At 37.8% G+C, this 18,066-nt stretch overlaps 1 pseudogene; it reads left to right on the plus strand.

Annotated features, from left to right (window-relative positions):
- The first annotated feature begins 4,608 nt into the window (after nucleotides 1-4,608).
- LOC140857515 (uncharacterized) lies at nucleotides 4,609-14,988 on the plus strand (annotated as a pseudogene).
- The last annotated feature ends 3,078 nt before the right edge of the window (nucleotides 14,989-18,066 follow it).

An 18,066-nucleotide genomic window follows, 5' to 3' on the forward strand; every position in this document is an offset into this window, starting at 1 on the left:
AAGAGGGGCGGCAAGGAGGGAGACATGCCAAGGATGGGACGCCCACAATGCCTCACGCCTCTCTCTCTTTCTCTCTTTTCTCACACTTTGATTACTATGCATCTATAGGTAGAGACCCTCTCTCTATTTATAGATGATTCTCATGACCCAATAAGAATATGACTCATAATTCAAACAAACTTTGAATCAATCCACAACTTATTAAAGAAGGACTTCTACATGAGAAAGGATTGGTGACTAATATGGTGCCCATTTTGCACCCATGGCCACACCCATGTAGGACGGCTCACAACCAGCATCATACTAGATGTTGGTCAGCCATGAAGGTAAGAGAGTCATAGTAAAAATAGACTCTAAAGATCTCATCCAAAATTAGATCAATTTGAATAAAATTCGAAGCTGATTCGTAACAATTTCGAAAGGCTGTCAATCCTAAATTGTTTAAGACTTTAGGACCAAATCTAACTTGAAATTTTGAATCTAATTAAATCTAATTAAATTAGATCTAATCTAAAATTAATTAATATTTAAATTCAATCACTCATAGGCTCCTTGAATTATAGATCAAAATCTATTCATCCCCGACATTGAACCTGAAATCTCATGTGTAGTGCTAGCTAGATATAGTCAACTCTTCAATCTCATTTGATCCATAACTTAATTTTGAATCAAGTTAGTCTATATATTTAATCAAATCAAGTACTTTCAAATTGGATATATAAATATAGGCTAATACTTTCCTACGTCGTCTGATTTGTATGCATGATTCCATAGGTTCGAACACTAAGCCGCTAGCACAGAAACTATTTTCTATACCAATCGAAGATACCATCTAGCAATAATTTTTGACGTCCGAATAGATCAAATAATCATAAAAAAATATTTCAGAACCTATGCATATGGTTACCGCATAATTCATCCCTTTGACCCTGAATGCTCTAGGATGATCTAGGATTAACTATCAACCCAAAGTGTTTCATCCATATTGTATTTCAATCTTTCAAATTCATCTCATGGATTACCTTGGTCAAGGCTTTACTAAATTGAAATATAGTGATATATCAGCTCCTATAATTTGAAAGGGTCAATCCTATCTTGATCCACACACAGACTTCATAAGTACTTGACTATATCCAGTAGCTTTCCATTACTGTATTAGAAATTCAGATAGTCCGGTACTAAAGCATAGTGAGTTGCTTGCAAGTCACTATAGTGATCTCAGGTCTGAGGATACTTACGCCCATACACTTTACGAGCAGCTCTTGACAGCAGAATGCTCAGCAGGTGAGTCATCTGTTTTGTGACGATGTACTCCTACATCTCACTTGTATGCTATACCAATGTCACCACGTTCTTTGATTAAGAGGACAATCAATCCATATAGCACACAATGACCTTCACTCGATAAATGTCATCGTCCTATAATGATGTATCATTTGATCGCGAATATGTTTAAGAACTATACGATAAATTCTCTCTTTATCGATTACTAATATAGTTCTAAGGACTTCATTACAACACAAGAGTTCTACAAGGAAGATGCAACTTTGTGATGAATAATATCAAAATAACTTTTATTTATTAATGAATAATTTATATACAAAAGAAACTCAATCATCATATGATTGATTTTAGGACATAATTCTCAATAGTTTGTGTTTATCTTGCAATAGATTCATAAGGGGCAAACAATAACCTGTGGCAGTTGTATTCATTCTTCACCAGTTTGTATTTATTATTTGGTATTTCTGTTTATCCTATTATATTTTGTGTTTATTTTAGTTGGATTTAATGTTTGTCCTCCTCGTTTTGTGTTTATCCTGGGAGGATTCTTGGATCACCCAATTTGTGGATCCCGATTTTGTGTTTATTTTGCGATGTTTGTGTTTATTTTAGTAGAGTTTCTGTTTATTATATGGGGTTTGTATTTATTATATGGCGCTTATGTTTGTTCCTGGGTAGTTTGTTTTTATCCTATAATGGGTTTATAAGAAGAAGGGTAGGTGGGGGATCTGGGGGAAAAGGAGGGATGGTGGAGAGTTTGGAGGGAGGGGAGGATGGAGGGGTTGGGGGTTTGGGAGGAGATCAGCCGACTGCTGCCGACGGCGGCTTGGGAGGATTCGAACAATGCCCATTGCAGTGGAGGGGGGGTCGGAGGGGATGATGATGGTGGCTAGAGAGAGGGAACAAGTGAGGGTGGCCGCAGGTGGAGGGGGGTTGTCGGTGGAGATGAGGACAGCGGCCGCGGGTGAAGGGAAGGGGTTTTGATGGAGGCAAGGATGGTGGCGCAGATGGAGGGGGGTTGTTGGTGGAGACAAGGATGGTGGTTGTGGGTGGGGAAGGGGGTTTCGATGGAGGTGACGATGGTGGTCACGAGTGGGGTGGGTTTTTGTGGAGGCGAGGATAGTGGCCGATGGATGGGGATGGTGGCCGCGGGTGGGGCAGGTTTCAGTGGAGGCGATGATGGTAGCCTTGGGTGGGGCGAGTTTCGGTGGAGGTGACGATGTTGGCCAGTGGGGTTTGGTGGAGGCAAGGATGTTGGCCACCGATGGGGGGGAGGCTTCAGTGGAGATGTGGAGATGAGGAGGATTGCTGGAGAGAAGAGAGAGAAGCATGGGTTTGGAGAGAGAGGGCATGGGTTTGGGGTTTTGGAAGGGCACGAAGAGGAGAAGAGATGGGAGGAAGGGGTGCGCGTGGCTTTACATCATATCTCATTCAAAGCATGAGTTTTTTTTTTTAAACTCCATCACATCAGTCAAATGGCTCTTAAACAGTACCATTAGTCTTTTAAAGTTCGCTTTGAGATGCACACCGATCCAATGGAAGGGAATGCAAACGGATATAGATCAGAATCCGATCAACCAGAGCTCAATCTATATATATATATATGTGTGTGTGTGTATGTGTGTAGCTAAAATACCCATCTAAAAATATTTTACCTGTAGCTGCATCCAACCTTTTTCCGTTCCATCTGAGGCTTGTTCTTTTATGGATAAATATCATAGTAAAGTTGGTTAACTTTTTCATTGACTAATTGACCCATGTTCTCGTACTTTTCAAGATAGATAAGTTACTTTTTCATGAATAATATTTATCCATGAAATATGAGAAAATCTTATCTACCTAGAAGGTGGCTAAATCATTTTTCCGCCAACAGAAAAGTAACTTTTTTAATTCATTCCTAATATACCCCTAACCTAATAATACTATAATATAATATAATATAATATATTATATTATAACAATATAATAATATAATATATTATATTATATATTAATATTTTATAATATTATACTATATTATTATATATAATAATATTATAAAATATATATTATATTATATCAATTAAGATGTTGTTATGATATATTATAACATATTATAATAAAATATAATAATAAAATATAATAAAAAAATAATATAATACATCAATATTTTATATTATAATATGATAATAATATTATATTATATTATAATATAAGATGGTATATTATAATAAGATAATATAATATAGAGTCAGGCTAGAATCAGATTAATTGGATTTTGATTCAAATCTGATTAGGTCAAAACTCTATAATAGAGATCCGACATCGATGATCCAAGCCACTATATATGATTTATTACCTCAAAATTATTTGCATATGAAAAATCATATGATTTGGAGATCCCTAACATGCATCAAGTGATCAGAAGTTAGATAGCCTACGTAAAATTAAATTAGATATATTTTTTAATCACTTGAATTATAGGCTAAGGATCTTTAAATCATATAATTTTTGGTGTACAAATATTTTTGGAATAGTAGATCACATCCAATGATTTAGATCATCGATGTAGGATCTCCATTATCCAATTTTGATCGACCGAATATAAATACAAATCCGATCGATCATAGCCAAGTCTATCTCATATAATATATTATAATATAATATTTAGATAATATATTATAATAATATAATATTAAAATAATATAATAATATAATATAATATACTATATTATATTATAATAATATAATAATATTATATATTAATATTTTATAATATATTATACTATAGTATAATAATAATGTTAAAAATATATATTATATTATATTAGTATAAGATATTAATATAATATAATATTATAATATACTATAATAATATATAATAATAGAATAATATATTATAATAATATTTTATATTATAATTTTATAATGTAACAGTATAATATAATATAATATCATAATATATGATAATATATTATAATAACATAATACTATAATATATTATTATAATATAATATTATATAATAATATTATATATTATTATATAATAATAGTAATTTATCCAAAAATAATAATACAAAAAAATATAGATAACATATTCTCGATATATTTCTAATACATAAAAAAATATAAATAAATTATTTTACAATCTAAATATTATTTAAAAAATATTTATTTAAAAATATAATTTTTTGAATAAATTTTTATTCATAAAAAAAATTTATTATTATTATTATTATTATTATTTTTCACTCTCCGTGGATATGTGGACCTTTTTCATGCAAAACTCTCGCCGCCCTACTTTTGCTGCCGTCTATTTTATTATATTTTACTGGAGGATAAACATGTCCTTTTGCCGCTCCAACCGCTTTCAAGCTTCAGTGCTCCAACATCTCTCTCCTCCAACCCCAAAACCCTCGCCATAGATCTCGATTCTTGGCCTAGAAAACCACCGCCAGTCTTCTCCCAGATCTCCGAAAGCGTCCGTCAAAAGGTGAGCATTTTCCCTCTAAATCTTCTTCGTCATCTCGATTCATCTCTTCTCTGACCGATCAGGGTCCCTTTTCATCCTCTCAAAGCGTTTTTTACCGCGTAAAGGATTCGGAGCGCTTTCAAGAGCGGATATTTCCCCCTTAGGATTTTGGATTCTGAATTAGGGTTTTGTTGCGTCGAATGGTGTCGAACAGCAACAACCAATCTTGGGCCCTTCGGCCCTGGGGAACCCCGGAATGGCTTCGCCAGCGGCCAGCCAATCCTCCCATCTCCGCCCTCATTCGCTGCCTTAGGCGTTGGGGTTTTCCCTTTCCAAAGGCACGGGGCGGGGCTGACCAATATGGTGCTCTTGCCGGCTGGTCGGTGGTGGTGCAGGTGGTGCTGTGGGGTTGGACTGGGAGGCGGCGGCAGCGTACTACGCGCGGTCGGCGAAGAGGACGGGCGGTCCTTCGTGGATGTGGAGAATCACAAGGTGGTGGAGAGGAAAAGAACAAGGATAAACTATGAAATAGGAAAGAAAGAAGGAAAAATAGGAAAATATTTCGATTTATTATTATTATTTTATGAACTCATCTTTTAAACCAGTGCTTCCGGTCACCCAACCATTCAGATCACGTACTTTTTCTATTGAAGCACTGTAGCTTTTTCCTTCAACCCTAACTCTGTCCGTCTCCTAACCTGACCTTTTCAGAGCAGAGCAGACTCGGCCTCTCCGACCGTCGTCAAAACCTCGATTGCAAGACATGGCAGTGGAGAACGGAGGCGGCGCGGGACCTGTCGAAAGCCGGCCAGGAGTCTTCGTCATCGGATCCCCCAACGTTGGCAAGCGGACTCTCCTCTCCCGTCAGTTCTAATCCCTCTTTCTTCTGGATTTCTTTGGGTTTATAGATCTCTTCTAGTGTCATCAACCTGATTGATCTTTATCCAGCTTTGAAGACCTAAGAACAGATTAGAATTAATAAATTTTGTCAGATTTTAGACCAGGTTAAGCTTAAAAGCTTCTAAATTAAGAAGAAGAGAAGAGAGAATAATAGGCAAGTAGTACTAAAATAAGAAAAAATAAATTACTTTCACATAATTGAGGATACAATGTTCTATGGATGAGAGATTTTTTTCTGGACATCAAAAATGTGGACTCTTGTCCACTCAAAGTGACAAATAGATGCTTGAAATTAGCTGAGAGTATGAGAGGCCTACATACTGGTTACTCACCGTGGTTGAATATTCCAGGTACTATGAGTTGGCCTGAGGTCTTTTTGAGTGTCGAAAGGTGAGTGATGATTCTTTCAAAAACATGGAAAGTGATGAAAAGAGGGGGTTCTAGATATCCAGATAACGGGGTGTTTGGGTGTGAAAAAAAAAAAGAGAATCCCAGTTTCAATGATTTTCTGCTCCTAAGATCCGAAGAAACTGAAACGAAGCATCAGACAAGTTTGATTGTTTACTGTGATATTAGTTATGCTAATCTTGGTTGTTCTTAACTTTTTTTGACATTCAGCAGCCCGAATTGATGAATTTTAATCAATTCGATACATGCAGCCACTTGTTGGATGGTTAATTTCGAGCATTTGAGTTTCTTGTTTGAAACTTGTATGATAAAATTATAATGAGCAGTGCTAATTGGACATGCTATTCCATCTACAAAATAAATGTCAGTAGCTCTCCCATATTAGATGCATCGTCTCTGACACCTCATATGTCCATTTAAATGGCTTCCAAACTGAGTGACATAGGCTTAGCCCAAAATCTTTGAAAGGTCTGGTCCATCTCTATAGGACTATTCAATTCTGCATGGTCATTTTTGTAGGTAGATAACCAGTTGACCAAGCCATCCATTTCTTATAAAACCTTTTAATTCATCCTGACGTCCTTTAGCTTTTCCAATGACTTTATAGTTTCCTGTTGATTAGTTTGTCTTGGCATGTGATGAATTTATTGTCTAATTAATAGTTGCTTGTGGAGGTGGGAACATATCATGCTCATACATATCTATGTGTATTCGCATACGTATGAATGTATATATGATTGTCTTGTAACATATGTATGAATGTATATATGATTGTCTTGTAAAAGAGATGGCATATTTTGGGATGAAGTTTTGTCCCCCCTCCTTTAGAAGCTTTAACTAGCTCCATCTTACTTGTACCCCTCTCTGTGGTTTTAAGGGTCAGAGCATGTTGTTATGTTTGTCACTGCAAGCATGTATTCACTGTCCATTGAGCAGCATCATTGAAGGAACACGTGAACAAAAATTAAATTTTTCTGTGCCGTTAAATCCATCAAAATAAGGAATTAATAAGAAAGGATAGGAGAAATATAAAACATAAAGAAAAACGAAAATGAAAGAGGATAAAGAAAACATGAGATTGTTTAAGCAGTCTGTACAATTAAGTCAAACTTCTAGCAATTTTACAACTTGATACATGGTTTTGTTAGAATATTAAAGCTTGCAATAGACTAAATCTGATAAAATACCATCAAAATAGAATCCAGTTTGAGAGTGGTATTATGTCTAGATCTCATGATATCATAAGCATCTAATTGTAAATTGAGGTCTATATTAGATTAATCAATAATCTGTCCACCACCATCGCAAGATGGTAAAATTGTTGCCTGACAAGATTATGTCCCCAATTCTTCTTCTTTTTTTTTTTTGGTAAGTAATGTATGTCCACTTCACTAATAAAATATTGCCTTTATTTGTGAGTTGGGTTTCCTGCAATGCTAATGCTTCTTTGCTTGAAAATGAAATGTTTCAAGTTTGAGTCTTGATGGTGCATCCCAAGTATTTGGACTTGGATAATTTTAGTACAAGTGGGTCTCCCTCCCTTTCTCTCTCTCAAAAGAAAAAGTTGTATGTACTTGCTTCCTTAAATCATTGAGCGACATGCCATACATGTGAGACAGATCATGCGGTTACCCAGCACAGAGTAACCAAGGTGCGCAAAACTAGGCATGCATAGCTTTTCACAATAACAAAGATAAGAAGTATTCTTGTTGCTTAATGTGAAGTTTGATCCTTTGATAAGCCACATGCTGGGTAAGTGGATTATCCGTCTCACATTGTAAAAACATTTCACCTCCATTAATGTCCCTAAGATGCCTTGGTCCATCTTCCTCCCTCTCTCTCTCTCTCTCTCTCTGCCTCAAACTTCTTTTGTGCCCACATGTAACCCCAGCTCAACACTCCCACTTTATGCCTCTTGCTTTGGATTTACCAAAAGGCTGGTATCACCTCCAAAAGTTATTCTCAAAAGAAAATAGTCTGCAGCTGCCACAGTATCAGCTTGGTGCTTGTGATTCTAGAATTCTTTTGGGAGAAACTGATAGGCTAGATGAAATTTGTGATGTCTGAACTTATCATTTTTCCTTTGGTTATGGTAGCATGTGTTATGTTTTCTAAGAAATCCTTTTATTTTTTCCTCACTTTCAATGATATCATTCTCCTAGAAACTCCATGGTGCCTCAGTTCTAAGAGAAAACTATTGACTTCATTTACTTTGTTAAGCCTCATGTATCCAATATTTATAATGGCAAACTTTATGGATCAGAAGAACTTAGTGATGCAACTGTGGGATTGTAACATCCTATAACATTGCAACATCTACGTAGTTTTGTTTTGGAAATGTATGTTCATTTTATGTAATTCTTCAGATTTTGGAGTGATTGGGGTTTGAATCAGTACATTGTGTTCCATCCTTTCCTTTGACAAATCATTCCTTTTTCTTATGCTGATGGTATGGATAGAGATGCATGTGGATTTTGAAGCAGAGTTTGGAGGAATGGAAATTCATGGGCATTCTAGATCTGGAAGAGTGGGAGTGGAGAAGGGACAATAGAGTTTAAAAAGAAAGAGGCAAGGAGGGGGTATTATGTTTTGAGTCTCAGGGAAGTAGCAAATGGGTACACAGAGGAATGGAGGTCAATAGAAGGGACATACAAGAAGCCAAGGGGATAGGAGGGCATGGGTTTAGGAGGCGGCACAGTGGGAAAATGAATGACACTATTGAGATAATTGGATGTGCCTGGTTTCATGTCCCACCTCTAATTATCATGGCCTAACAACCCATTGCAGGGCATGGAAATCAGCAGGGGAAGACTAAGTGTGGTTGACTAGCTTCCCTCTATCATTTCTTCTAACATTATGGGGGAAATGGAATGCACTATTTATCATTAGAATGACATAGCAATTGATTTTTACTGTTATATGATCAAATATCTCACTATTTTAATTCATCTCAACAAATAATATAGCTATATGGTGCATACTTTGTTGAAAGAAGACAAATACTCCACTATATTATCCAAACTTTCATTATCAGGTTGGTTAACTTAAGGCTGGCCTGAGAACCTTCAAGTGGATAGGATGCTCTGGTCAAAATCCTAACTTGGGAATCTAAAAACTTTTAGCTTTCCCATAGCATGTAATGATGCTTTGTCATTTTTCATTGCAGGACCCATTTAAATGTATAGAAAAGGATCATCTTACCAATTGATAATAAACAACATGTACTAAATTTATGGCTTTTCTTCTAGATGTCATGGAATTGTATTTATATATCCCGCTGATATGTTCCAGCTCTTTGCTTGGGGCTCCTGAAATATTGCTTCAGTGCCAAAAAATCTCAACCTCTTAACTCTAGATTAGATTATGAGTCATATAAGGAAGCATTGCTTACTGTTATCAATTAACGAGCAGTTATAATCATGATTTTGAGCCATGGTCTGAAGCCTTTGCATCCAAAAACCTCTCGATAGAGGATTTGTATACGAAAATGGTGCTTGGGCCTCTTGAAATATGTAGACAATTTCTCAATATATCCATCCCAATTTGGTTGGGGAATGAAACTTTCCAACCATAGATCTATTTCTACTCATCATGTTTTCTACATAGTTGTGATAGGGTCAACTTCTCCAATTTCACCTTAAGAAGATGCTACCCTTAAATTGCCAATACTGAAAAAATTGGCACCACCCATTGATTTTGTACCTTCTAACATCTCAAGATGAGAATTTGCTCATCACGTTCCTTTGCTGCTCTTTCCTAGATTCTACATTGATTCCTTATCCCCACCTGGCCATCCATAGTATATTCCATTGGTAGAGAGCCAATTCCATAGATTTATTGAACATTCCCATTGGAATGCATCCAGTAGGAATTGAACTTGCTTAGGAAATAGAGGAGAAATGGCCCACCACTAAGTTCTTTTCATCTATGGCTTTTATGAATGGACAGCGGAGGTAATCCAATAGGTCTCTTTCAGTTAGTGGACGGATGAGCTTCCTTGATAGTAGGTTGATTGGTAGGGGTGCAATGGCATGTTTGGCTTTAGGAAGTACACTACATAAAGGAAAAATATACTTTGAGAAGAGAATCATTGGTTTGACCAAAGAGCTACATAGAAAAATACGAGATTTAGGTAAGCCGCTACATGTCTCCCCTTGCCCTTGAATGATGGATAAAAGAATTACTTCTCTTAGATAGTTATCGATTAGTTCGCATCTCAAAAAAAGCCCATAAATCTTTTCTGTAGCTCATGTTAGCTATAACTGGGAGTGCAGCCCACCAATTGGTGGCTTTGACAAAACCTAAGGGAAATTCTAGCTCAAAGTATCCATTACTCTTTAGTGAAGCCACCAAAAGTATATGTATATATATTTTTTGGTTCCATTGGTCAATTTGTGAGGAAGGCCAAGAATAAGAGTTAAGGGTTGAGATGCTATTGGTCAGCAAACTAATGTGACTTGTGAGGTACAACAATTATCAGAAAATAACTGAGTTAGAGCTGTTGCTAAGAGTGCTATAGATGAGCTGGTGATAGGAGTGGAAGTGATTGACATAGGAGCTCCTCTAAGTGTTCCGTTTGGTGGAGCTACTCGGATGAATTTCAACATTCTAGGAGAACTTGTTCTAAGGAACTCGGCAGAATAGCCCTGTAACTTCGGGAAAAGGGGTGCCCTCTTAGAAAGGGGGTCACAATGACTAGGCTTGAGTGATTGTTTACCAAAAACATTGGTTTCTGCAAAGTCATAAAATCATGCATGGGGGTTGATGCTTGCCTAGTGTTGGAGCAAGCAAGAATCGGATTGAGCATTCCATCCCATTTGGATTGGGTGTGAGCAAGAATCTTGCAGAGGTAGCAGTTAGTCTTGGATTATTATTCAGTGAAGGGAGACTTATTTATAGACCAACTCACAACTCTCTCCTTCAAGTCTGGTGCCATTGCCCCACCACTCTACCTTGCTTTTTGTGGTTCTTTTTGGGTCGGGTCATTCTTCACTCAAGGGAGACCTCTCTTTGCATACCGACCCTCCAATTAGTTCCACTTCTAGGGTGAAGCTAGCAGATTTTTTGGAGATGGCAGGTTAACAACATGGGGCCTTTCACTTTAAAACTTCTGGATAGGCATTCTACATCTAAACTGAATTCCTTTTGGTTAAAAAAATCTCTTTCTAGTTGCTCTGAAACAATTAGGAGATTCTTTGGAAGAAAACTTCTGGAGTGGCTAAGCTTTCCGTTATCTTAAGCTAAAGGGTGAAAATAGCCAGGCTTAGTTGATCAAGCTCATGCCAAATGTTACGCCTATCCATGGCAGGACCTCTCTTTCCAGCCAGCTTTTGTGCCTTCTCTCTCTCTTGTTCATCATGGAAGCATCACTCTGATCACCCAGTTCTGCACTTCTTGCCTTTCTTGTAGGGCCCTCTTCCTTTGGTCATCTTCTTGATGGTTTGCCATCACCTCCTCTCATCAAGCAAGCAGTTTTTGACAAGCTATGTTTCATTGCCTCCATTAGCTCGTGGTAGTCACCTTATTTTTAACCATGCTATTTTTATCAAAAGGATGCAAACAAATGACTTTCCACCTAAGAGAAAATTGATAGACCCATATGTATGTATGTGCAAGCACTTTTATAATGCTGTTCCATTGAGCTACGAGTCTATCCATGGAAGTAAACCATCATGGGTTATAGGATGTACGTTGTAGCCTTAATTATTCTATATAAGTACCTAGTCATGTGCTTGTGCTCCTTAGCTGATGTTATTGGTTTTTCTAAAGGGATGTTATGTTGTACACATGCAAAATCATTGTTTAAGTTTGTCCTGACATTTTACTCTGGTAAGGAAAGATGTTTAGCTAAGTTACATTTCTGTTGGTTCTTGTATCTCATTGTGGTTTTGGTTGTTGATTTCCAGGTTTGCTTTCTATTGACTTTCCTGACACATGTGACTTGTCCTCAGGGATGCTTTGTCAAGGGTATGTGATTGTCATAACCAATCAGCTAGATACTCTCTTATACCAACAAATGCTGCTGCTGAAAATGGATCCCTCTTTTGTCTAATAGTGTTTTGTGGTTTTATCAATGTACTAGGTGGACTATTGATACGAAATATTACTCTGCTGATCTTTCCATTTGGACAGCTCATCTTGATGATGGATTCTCCTTCAGAGCTCTGCCAAATTTTAAGCAGTTGGCTGCATTAGTGATGGTTTTTGACATGAGTGATGTTCGAATTGCTCCCTTTGTTTGTTTGTTGCTTGTCTAGTCTTTATTAATGTTTGGTTGGCTAGCCCTAGCAGTTTCTAAACTTTTACGTGCGAATCCACTTAACTGGATTAATTTCATTATCTGCAGGGATCTTCTTTTCTTGCCCTCCAAAATTGGGTTGCGAAGATTGACATTAAGAGCTTTGAAATACTATTGTGCATTGGAAACAAAGCAGATCTTGTCCCTGGTCATTATGCTCATAGAGAGTACAGAAGACGTATGCAGAAGCACGGAGAGTCCACTAGTGATCCCCATCCAGAATACTTGGATTATGGGATTGATGAGACTGAGGGCTGTAGTTTATTGGAGGATGAAGAACCACCTTTGGATATTAGGAAGTCATGTTTGGAATGGTGTTGCCAGAATAACATAGAATATATAGAAGCTTGTTTTTCCAATGCTGACTTTGATAAATGTAAGTCCCCTAATATTTCCTATTACTAGTTATGCTTGCAACTTAAGCTTCTGAATCAAGGAAGTTGTGTCTTTTGTTGCTTAAAGTTTTCTTCTTGCTTCAGGGTGTATTGAAATTCACATATACAGTATTCTTTGTATTGCTGTTTATTATGGATGGGGTATTGATAAGGAAATATAGTCATACATCATTTATTCACAATTCATGGCTGGTTGTTTCCATTGGTTTTCCTTTTCAAGTGGTTTGATATCTTCTCAAACATGTATACTTTTCTCTTGTAGTTCTCAATAGTTAAGGCCTCAAGGGTAATCTTGATGTGAGGTATGATTCTATAGGCTGTCATTGGGCATGTGAACTAGTGCTTTATCATCTATTTTGGTGCAAGAACATGTGCATGCAAGGGTATTTGTTTAGTTCAAGAGCTTAGTCGTTATAATTGTTATTTCCCACAAACACCCCCCCCCCACCCCGCCCCGCCCCGCCCCACCTAGGCCGAAGCCTAGGCCTCCAGACGTATTGAGTCAAAGCTGATAGAACTGGGCTTTGCCAATTGGGGGTTGAAATGAAGGCTTACCTAGAATTGAACCCCTGACCTTTAGCTTAAAGGGCAAGAGGCAATACCATCCATGAGCAAGTGCTCAGTGTTAAGTGCTTAATTACAATATATCGATTTCTTAAATAATTTTTAGCTTTAATATTTTCTGAGAGCAAGTTTATTACAATAACTTGGTTGCCTTAGTTTTTCTTCTCTTAGATTTTCTACTGCTGTGAAACTATAACATTAAAATTTTCATTGGCCGTAAAATTGTTTAATGTATTTGCGGACAGGTTTGTCAGTTGACGGTGATATTCAAGGTGTAGAGCGACTCTATGGTGCCCTTTCTGCTCATATGTGGCCTGGAATGATCTTGAAATCTGGAAACGGGATAACCATACCTTCCCTAGTAGACAAGGCAGGCAAGTAGCCCCATGTGATTATGCCTTTAAACATAAGCAAGAGCTATAAACCAGACTGCTATCAATTAAGGCTCTAATAATGGATTCCTTAGTGCCATATCAAAGCCTAGTTTTCCTGGATCGGAAAGCTTCTCCATGCCATTTCTCCCCTCTTTTCACTCTTCTTCTGTTGTCCAGCTATCATTTTCCCCCGTGTATTGGAGGGCATCTTATTTCTTAATTGCCCTCTGTTACCTTTGTCTATGTATTGATCATAGTTTTAACTGCTGTTTGGTCCTTGTCTTTTGACAGAAACCACGGATGATGAATCTGATTATGACTTTGAGTACGAAGTTTTATCCCATGGTTCTGATGAACCATGGGACAACACTGGTGATTTAGGTGTGACAAGTAAGAAGGGATTTGTTTCTGAAGTCAATCAATTTGTAAAGGATGGAATGGTTGATGGTAGTGGATCTAGAGTTGACATCCCAACCTCCAGTATTGCTGTTGGAGCATCCAGTTTCTCCTAGTGATCTTGCCTCAGCATCAGTTGTTGAAGATCGACCTGATACCGAGAACAAGACCAAATGAGTATCAGGATCAGAAGGACAAGAGAGAGACATCTGCAGATCAGGCACCAGCCTCTGAAGTTGAAAGGCAAGTGGAGCTTGAGGTTAATGCAGCCAACAATATTTTGGATGAGGATGCTCTTTATGGTCTTGATGATCTTGAAAGATTGATGTCTGAAATTGGTAACATGCGTGAAAACTTGTGGCTGATGCCTGATTTTCAGAGGAGAGAAATGGCTGCAAAACTAGCCATGATAATGGCTGCCATGTTTGGTGACAGTGGTGATGAAGATGGTTTGTAATGGGTGAGAGCTCCTAGTATAAATGAGATGGTGATTTTCAGATTTCTCCATTTTCGCATGATTCAGCATTGATTTTTCTAGTGAAAAGATTGTGATCTTGCTGCTCTGTTTGATGAGATGAGATCCACCAGTGTAACGCATTACAGCTTATTCCAGCTTCACACAAGTGAAAAGAGGACATATTGGTTGTTCAATAGAATCTAATAACTTGAAGTGCTGTGGAATCTGATTACTGCTTCAGAACTGAGTATGAAAGTTTCTTCTTGCCGAGGTCTGTAGCAGTCCTGGTTCTCTCTCTCTCTCTCTCTCTCTGATAGCCCTCGTTCTTTTTCCTGAGAACAATTGTATGTATGATATGCTGCTGTTTTCTTGAGTTCAGTGTATGTGGATCAACCATAATTACACATGGAGAACCGAATGAGAACTTAATTGAATGTGGATTTGATCTGCTTGATATGTGACTTGATGCTGTTGAATCGAGTTCGATTTATGCAGATCCACCACTATGTGGTGCGTATAATGAAAATGGAATTGGCACTTCAAATAGTGTTGATCATAGCTGAAGCAAACCTGTGGTAGGAGTGACCTCCTTAAAAGGACACGTATGATTCTTATCTAGGTTCTGTACTATTACATGATGATGGTGATCGAGGGCCAGATTGTCTCAAGTCTTGGTTGATAAATTTCCATGCTGTAATGTAGATACTGCTGATAATGTATTCCAGAGGGTTAAAGCTCCACTCCGTGCAATTCTAGTTGTCTTTTGTTTTTCCCCTGAAATCTGAAAAGGTTTAATCCTAAGCCGTACTGTTAGAGTTTTGTGGAACGAATTATTGGAGTGTTACATGCTAACTGGGACAACTCGGGATATCAAAATCCCAAGATCCAACTATATTTCTCAAATACCAAATACCCTGCTTGGTGAGCCAATTGATAGGCTGATTACCCTCCCCACTAACATGATTATAAACTGTGAAGGTGAATGCATGTCTGTAAGGTGATCAATTTGGATTTTCCAAGAAGACTATATTTATGCACTCCTATCCCTAGTGGTCTCAATTTGTAGCCTAAAATGTCAAGGGCTGATCGGCGGTCCTTTGTTTCCTGGGCTAGATCGTTGCATCATGCCCGTTGAAAAACTTTGGTTTCTTGATCTGAACTTGGCTTATTGACACCTCTATCAGGTTCCTGTTCTGTGCTGAAAAATGCTGTCCACCCAAAGCCTCAAGCAGCAATAGATATGCAACCTTCAGTTCATTGCTGCAGCTGCTGCTCTGTCATAGCTTAAAAATATTATTTGGGCTGAGTTGGTCTACAAATTTTGTGTGCGTAGATCTGTCTGTCTATATATATATATATATATATATATATATATATATATATTATATATATATATATATATATATATATAAAAGCTTACTCACTGTATATGAATTTTATTTTTTAACAAATTAAGTGCATAGTTGATGATGAATTCTTCAAATTGGAGATCTATATCATTATTCATGATCTACATCACTAAAAGTCTTGGTAACTAAATTTCTAGCCTATGTATTGAGTGCAAAAATGAATGGTTTTAATGATATAGAACCATGTGGTATAATCGATGCATCAAAATCTATGTACCGGTCATGATTAATAAAGTGAGTGCTCAAATTAATTACCCTATCACATATTTGGCTTAAAAGATGCATAGAATAAATCTCCAAAAGATATCCTTTTTATTTTTAGATCTTTTTAATAGATATGGATTATAATTAACATTTATGGATATTTCATCTAGAAGACCTAATATTGATTTTGAAGTTGATAAATCCTTTAGTACAAATTCATGTAAAATTTGATGTCCAAATCTTTTCGTTTATACACTTTAAAAAGTACTTGCCATTCTACAAAAGCAGACGCGCATGCATACACACAAATACATACAAACGAACCTTTCAAAACCTGAAAATTAAGTGTATGCCTTTTCAAAATCTAAAAATCACATTCACGCCTCTACAGTTGAATGATATCCTTCAAAGGAAAATGTTGCCATGTTATGTTTACCATTTTATCCTTTCAAAGATCTTGATTGTGTTAAATATATAGGAGCTAAGTTCCAATCTTCATGTTATATGGCCATGATCTGTTTGCCAAATTAAATTGATATTTTGTTTGCTGTTACCAAAATTATATTGCTGCATATCATAAATCTGCTTTGCGTTGCATTGCGCTGCAAAGCATGCTAACTGTTGGGGGAAAGTTCGTCTGGGCCGATAATATAAAAAGGGCCGAGGCCCAGGATACCCAAACACAATGACTCTATCTACTGAAGCCTTTGCCGACTCATGGTCGGCCATAACCTTTGCTGGCTAATTCTCAACATCTGTCCAGTCAATGCTTCGCATCTTGAGCAGACGAAAGCCTGCCAGCTATTGCTCGATAATCCATGTGCATAATTATCGATATTTTCTTATCAGTCAACTCCTGTAGGCCAAGCTGATGGATCGATGGTATATCTGAATGGCCAGATCAGTTTGATCAGAGAGCGGTCATCAGTCAATTACAATCGGCTGACCAACTATACACTACTGAATAGATCTTAGCTCTAGACTCTTTCATCCGATGACGACACAAGGTGATCGACTCTTAGTCATTGCCGATCAATCCTCATCTCGACGATACCCAGTTGGCGATTCAATTGAAAATTCAACGTCTATCGGACGATAATTGTCATAAAACTGATAAGGCAACCACAAACGTCATATCCCAAAAATCTCGAACGATAATCCTGCCATCTCGCGCAAGTTGCAAGATCATACCGACCAACTTACCAACTGAAGTTCCAACCCTTCGTCTATAAAAGAGGTTCAAAAAGACACCAAAAAGATATATCATTATTTTATCTTTCTCGCTCATCCATCTGTTGAACGAGAGTTGTAATTTGAGTGTTAGAGGATTTTCGTTGGGGCAACCTCGGGATAAAATTTTTGTGTAGGTCACACGGATCTCATCGTCCACTCCAATGCTCCGATGTCATACGGATCTTTGCACCCACGCTAACCTATTCCAAGTGGAATAAATTACTTCTGTCATGTAGCGAGGAGTAGATTATTCGGGGTTAAGTGAAATAAATAGCTCTACTTTTCGAAAGTTTGCTTTTTACTCTCGGTCCAGATAGGTTGGCAGGCTAATCGGAATCTGAGAGGTAGGGGTTTTGAAGAGTCACCATTGTGGTGTACCGTTGCTGCTTTACGATTTACGCTCGGAGTGTTTTTAGTGTGATTGCCGGCGATCGAACAGGACGCAGCGGTCGGCGGCACCGGAGGGGATGGTGAGGCTCGAGAACTGTACGGGGGCCTCGCGGGGCGCGGAGATCGATCGGGTTGGGGGTGGAAGCGGGCAGTGCAAGGGCGCATCGTTTGGATTTCGCTGCAACCGTCGTCGGAGGAGGTGGTGGAGCTCTCGGAGGAAGAGATTAGGGTGGAGATGGAGGGATGGGCAGCCTCAGCGGTGGTGCCGAGGAGTCTCGACCAGAGGGTAGTGGTGGAGGCCGT

The sequence above is a fragment of the Elaeis guineensis genome, chromosome 4 (genome assembly GCF_000442705.2).
Source record: "Elaeis guineensis isolate ETL-2024a chromosome 4, EG11, whole genome shotgun sequence".
Lineage (NCBI taxonomy): Eukaryota > Viridiplantae > Streptophyta > Magnoliopsida > Arecales > Arecaceae > Elaeis > Elaeis guineensis.